Raw genomic sequence first — 6,167 nt, forward strand, 5'->3', positions numbered from 1 at the left:
GTTGTACTTATCGCCTGCAAAGCTATGTCGCGTGATGCGGTATGCGGAGACACTAAAAGCACCATAGTAGAACACAGATGAAGCTTCTATGATAATGGAATAGCCAGTAAGAAGTAGTACAATTAAAGTTTTAGGTATCGATTTTTGACTTTTTAGCTGGCTTTGGTGCCTTGGACATGAGCTAGGACCTTAAGATTCTGCATGAAAGGAGGACTAGCAGCCGCGTTGGATGGGAGAATGTGAAAAGTGTTCATATGTAGTAAAAACCTGAGAAATCTGTCCGTTTTCGTCATTTGTTATCGAATCGACTTAAAGCCAGATCGTCACATTGGCCGCTCTTCTCTCTGAATCGGTTGTACTTATCGCCTGCAAAGCTATGTCGCGTGATGCGGTATGCGGAGACACTAAAAGCACCATAGTAGAACACAGATGAAGCTTCTAAGTTGATGAAATAGCCAGTAAGAAGTAGTACAATTCAAGTTTTAGGTATCGATTATTGACTTTTTAGCTGGCTTTGGTGCCTTGGACATGAGCTAGGACCTTAAGATTCTGCATGAAAGGAGGACTAGCAGCCGCGTTGGATGGGAGAATGTGAAAAGTGTTCATATGTAGTAAAAACCTGAGAAATCCGTCCGTTTTCGTCATTTGTTATCGAATCGACTTAAAGCCAGATCGTCACATTGGCCGCTCTTCTCTCTGAAACGGTTGTACTTATCGCCTGCAAAGCTATGTCGCGTGATGCGGTATGCGGAGACACTAAAAGCACCATAGTAGAACACAGATGAAGCTTCTATGATGATGGAATAGCCAGTAAGAAGTAGTACAATTAAAGTTTTAGGTATCGATTATTGACTTTTTAGCTGGCTTTGGTGCCTTGGACATGAGCTAGGACCTTAAGATTCTGCATGAAAGGAGGACTAGCAGCCGAGTTGCACGGGAGAATGTGAAAAGTGTTCATATGTAGTAAAAACCTGAGAAATCCGTCCGTTTTCGTCAATTGTTAACGAATCGACTTAAAGCCAGATCGTCACAACGGCCGCTCTTCTCTCTGAAACGGTTCTACTTATCGTCTGCAAAGCTATGTCGCGTGCTGCGGTATGCGGAGACACTAAAAGCACCATAGTAGAACACAGATGAAGCTTCTAAGTTTATGTAATAGCCAGTAAGAAGTAGTACAATTCAAGTTTTAGGTACTGATTATTTACTTTTTAGCTGGCTTTGGTGCCTTGGGCATGAGCTAGGACCTTAAGATTCTGCATGAAAGGAGGACTAGCAGCTGAGTTGCACGGGAGAATGTGAAAAGTGTTCATATGTAGTAAAAACCTGAGAAATCCGTCCGTTTTCGTCATTTGTTATCGAATCGACTTAAAGCCAGATCGTCACATTGGCCGCTCTTCTCTCTGAAACGGTTGTACTTATCGTCTGTTAAGCTACGTCGCGTGCTGCGGTATGCGGGGACACTAAAATCACCATAGTAGAACACAGATGAAGCTTCTAAGTTGATGTAATAGCCATTAAGAAGTAGTACAATTCAAGTTTTAGGTATCGATTATTGACTTTTTAGCTGGCTTTGGTGCCTTGGACATGAGCTAGGACCTTAAGATTCTGCATGAAAGGAGGACTAGCAGCCGCGTTGCACGGGAGAATGTGAAATGTGTTCATATGTAGTAGAAACCTGAGAAATCCGTCCGTTTTCGTCATTTGTTATCGAATCGATTTAAAGCCCGATCGTCACATTGGCCGCTCTTCTCTCTGAAACGTTTGTACTTATCGTCTGCAAAGCTACGTCGCGTGCTGCGGTATGCGGAGACAATAAAATCACCATAGTAGAACACAGATGAAGCTTCTAAGTCGATGTAATAGCCAGTAAGAAGTAGTACAATTCAAGTTTTAGGTATCCATTATTGACTTCTTAGATGGATTTGGTGCCTTGGATATGAGCTAGGACCTTAAGATTCTGCATGAAAGGAGGACTAGCAGCCGAGTTGCACGGGACAATATGAAAAGTGTTCCAATGTAGTAAAAACTTGAGAAATCCGTCCGTTTTCGTCATTTGTTATCGAATCGCCTTAAAGCTAGATCGTCACTTGGCCGCTCTTCTCTCTGAAACGGCTGTACTTATCGTCTGCAAAGCTATGTGGCGTGCTGCGGTATGCGGAGACACTAAAAGCACCATAGTAGAACACAGATTAAGCTTCTAAGTTGATGTAATAGCCAGTAAGAAGTAGTACAATTCAAGTTTTAGGTACTGATTATTGAGTTTTTAGCTGGCTTTGGTGCCTTGGACATGAGCTAGGACCTTTAGATTCTGCATGAAAGGAGGACTAGCAGCCGCGTTGGATGGGAGAATGTGAAAAGTGTTCATATGTAGTAAAAACCTGAGAAATCCGTCCGTTTTCGTCATTTGTTATCGAATCGACTTAAAGCCAGATCGGCACAATGGCCGCTCTTCTCTCTGAAACGGTTGTACTTATCGCCTGCAAAGCTATGTCGCGTGATGCGGTATGCGGAGACACTAAAAGCACCATAGTAGAACACAGATGAAGCTTCTATGATGATGTAATAGCCAGTAAGAAGTAGTACAATTAAAGTTTTAGGTATCGATTGTTGACTTTTTAGCTGGCTTTGGTGCCTTGGACATGAGCTAGGACATTAAGATTCTGTATGAAAGGAGGACTAGCAGCCGCGTTGGATGGGAGAATGTGAAAAGTGTTCATATGTAGTAAAAACCTGAGAAATAAGTCCGTTTTCGTCATTTGTTATCGAATCGACTTAAAGCCAGATCGTCACATTGGCCGCTCTTCTCTCTGAAACGGTTGTACTTATCGCCTGCAAAGCTATGTCGCGTGATGCGGTATGCGGAGACACTGAAACCACCACAGTAGAACACAGATGAAGCTTCTAATTTGATGTAATAGCCAGTAAGAAATAGTACAATTCAAGTTTTAGGTATCGATTTTTGACTTTTTAGCTGGCTTTGGTGCCTTGGACATGAGCTAGGACCTTAAGATTCTGCATGAAAGGAGGACTAGCAGCCGCGTTGGATGGGAGAATGTGAAAAGTGTTCATATGTAGTAAAAACCTGAGAAATCTGTCCGTTTTCGTCATTTGTTATCGAATCGACTTAAAGCCAGATCGTCACATTGGCCGCTCTTCTCTCTGAATCGGTTGTACTTATCGCCTGCAAAGCTATGTCGCGTGATGCGGTATGCGGAGACACTAAAAGCACCATAGTAGAACACAGATGAAGCTTCTAAGTTGGTGAAATAGCCAGTAAGAAGTAGTACAATTCAAGTTTTAGGTATCGATTATTGACTTTTTAGCTGGCTTTGGTGCCTTGGACATGAGCTAGGACCTTAAGATTCTGCATGAAAGGAGGACTAGCAGCCGCGTTGGATGGGAGAATGTGAAAAGTGTTCATATGTAGTAAAAACCTGAGAAATCCGTCCGTTTTCGTCATTTGTTATCGAATCGACTTAAAGCCAGATCGTCACATTGGCCGCTCTTCTCTCTGAAACGGTTGTACTTATCGCCTGCAAAGCTATGTCGCGTGATGCGGTATGCGGAGACACTAAAAGCACCATAGTAGAACACAGATGAAGCTTCTATGATGATGGAATAGCCAGTAAGAAGTAGTACAATTAAAGTTTTAGGTATCGATTATTGACTTTTTAGCTGGCTTTGGTGCCTTGGACATGAGCTAGGACCTTAAGATTCTGCATGAAAGGAGGACTAGCAGCCGAGTTGCACGGGAGAATGTGAAAAGTGTTCATATGTAGTAAAAACCTGAGAAATCCGTCCGTTTTCGTCAATTGTTAACGAATCGACTTAAAGCCAGATCGTCACAACGGCCGCTCTTCTCTCTGAAACGGTTCTACTTATCGTCTGCAAAGCTATGTCGCGTGCTGCGGTATGCGGAGACACTAAAAGCACCATAGTAGAACACAGATGAAGCTTCTAAGTTTATGTAATAGCCAGTAAGAAGTAGTACAATTCAAGTTTTAGGTACTGATTATTTACTTTTTAGCTGGCTTTGGTGCCTTGGGCATGAGCTAGGACCTTAAGATTCTGCATGAAAGGAGGACTAGCAGCTGAGTTGCACGGGAGAATGTGAAAAGTGTTCATATGTAGTAAAAACCTGAGAAATCCGTCCGTTTTCGTCATTTGTTATCGAATCGACTTAAAGCCAGATCGTCACATTGGCCGCTCTTCTCTCTGAAACGGTTGTACTTATCGTCTGTTAAGCTACGTCGCGTGCTGCGGTATGCGGGGACACTAAAATCACCATAGTAGAACACAGATGAAGCTTCTAAGTTGATGTAATAGCCAGTAAGAAGTAGTACAATTCAAGTTTTAGGTATCGATTATTGACTTTTTAGCTGGCTTTGGTGCCTTGGACATGAGCTAGGACCTTAAGATTCTGCATGAAAGGAGGACTAGCAGCCGCGTTGCACGGGAGAATGTGAAATGGGTTCATATGTAGTAGAAACCTGAGAAATCCGTCCGTTTTCGTCATTTGTTATCGAATCGATTTAAAGCCCGATCGTCACATTGGCCGCTCTTCTCTCTGAAACGTTTGTACTTATCGTCTGCAAAGCTACGTCGCGTGCTGCGGTATGCGGAGACAATAAAATCACCATAGTGGAACACAGATGAAGCTTCTAAGTCGATGTAATAGCCAGTAAGAAGTAGTACAATTCAAGTTTTAGGTATCCATTATTGACTTCTTAGATGGATTTGGTGCCTTGGATATGAGCTAGGACCTTAAGATTCTGCATGAAAGGAGGACTAGCAGCCGAGTTGCACGGGACAATATGAAAAGTGTTCATATGTAGTAAAAACTTGAGAAATCCGTCCGTTTTCGTCATTTGTTATCGAATCGCCTTAAAGCTAGATCGTCACTTGGCCGCTCTTCTCTCTGAAACGGCTGTACTTATCGTCTGCAAAGCTATGTGGCGTGCTGCGGTATGCGGAGACACTAAAAGCACCATAGTAGAACACAGATTAAGCTTCTAAGTTGATGTAATAGCCAGTAAGAAGTAGTACAATTAAAGTTTTAGGTATCGATTGTTGACTTTTTAGCTGGCTTTGGTGCCTTGGACATGAGCTAGGACATTAAGATTCTGTATGAAAGGAGGACTAGCAGCCGCGTTGGATGGGAGAATGTGAAAAGTGTTCATATGTAGTAAAAACCTGAGAAATAAGTCCGTTTTCGTCATTTGTTATCGAATCGACTTAAAGCCAGATCGTCACATTGGCCGCTCTTCTCTCTGAAACGGTTGTACTTATCGCCTGCAAAGCTATGTCGCGTGATGCGGTATGCGGAGACACTGAAACCACCACAGTAGAACACAGATGAAGCTTCTAATTTGATGTAATAGCCAGTAAGAAATAGTACAATTCAAGTTTTAGGTATCGATTATTGACTTTTTAGCTGGCTTTGATGCCTTGGACATGAGCTAGGACCTTAAGAATCTGCATGAAAAGAGGACTAGCAGCCGAGTTGCAGGGAAGAATGTGAAAAGTGTTCATATGTAGTAAAAACCTGAGAAATCCGTCCGTTTTCGTCATTTGTTATCGAATCGACTTAGCCAGATCGTCACATTGGCCGCTCTTCTCTCTGAAACGGTTGTACTTATCGTCTGCAAAGCTATGTCGCGTGCTGCGGTATGCGGAGACTCTAAAAGCACCATAGTAGAACACAGATGAAGCTTCTAAGTTGATGTAATAGCCAGTAAGAAGTAGTACAATTCAAGTTTTAGGTACTGATTATTTACTTTTTAGCTGGCTTTGGTGCCTTGGACATGAGCTGGGACATTAAGATTCTGCATGAAAGGAGGACTAGCAGCCGCGTTGCACGGGAGAATGTGAAATGTGTTCATATGTGGTAAAAACCTGAGAAATCCGTCCGTTTTCGTCACTTGTTATCGAATCGACTTAAAGCCCGATCGTCACATTGGCCGCTCTTCTCTCTGAAACGGTTGTACTTATCGTCTGCAAAGCTATGTCGCGTGCTGCGGTATGTGGAGACACTAAAATCACCATAGTAGAACACAGATGAAGCTTCTAAGATGATGAAATAGACAATAAGAAGTAGTACAATTCAAGATTTAGGTATGGATTATTGACTTTTTAGCTGGCTTTGGTGCCTTGGGCATGAGCTAGGA

The sequence above is a fragment of the Schistocerca gregaria genome, unplaced genomic scaffold, assembly GCF_023897955.1.
Source record: "Schistocerca gregaria isolate iqSchGreg1 unplaced genomic scaffold, iqSchGreg1.2 ptg000266l, whole genome shotgun sequence".
Classification (NCBI taxonomy): domain Eukaryota; kingdom Metazoa; phylum Arthropoda; class Insecta; order Orthoptera; family Acrididae; genus Schistocerca; species Schistocerca gregaria.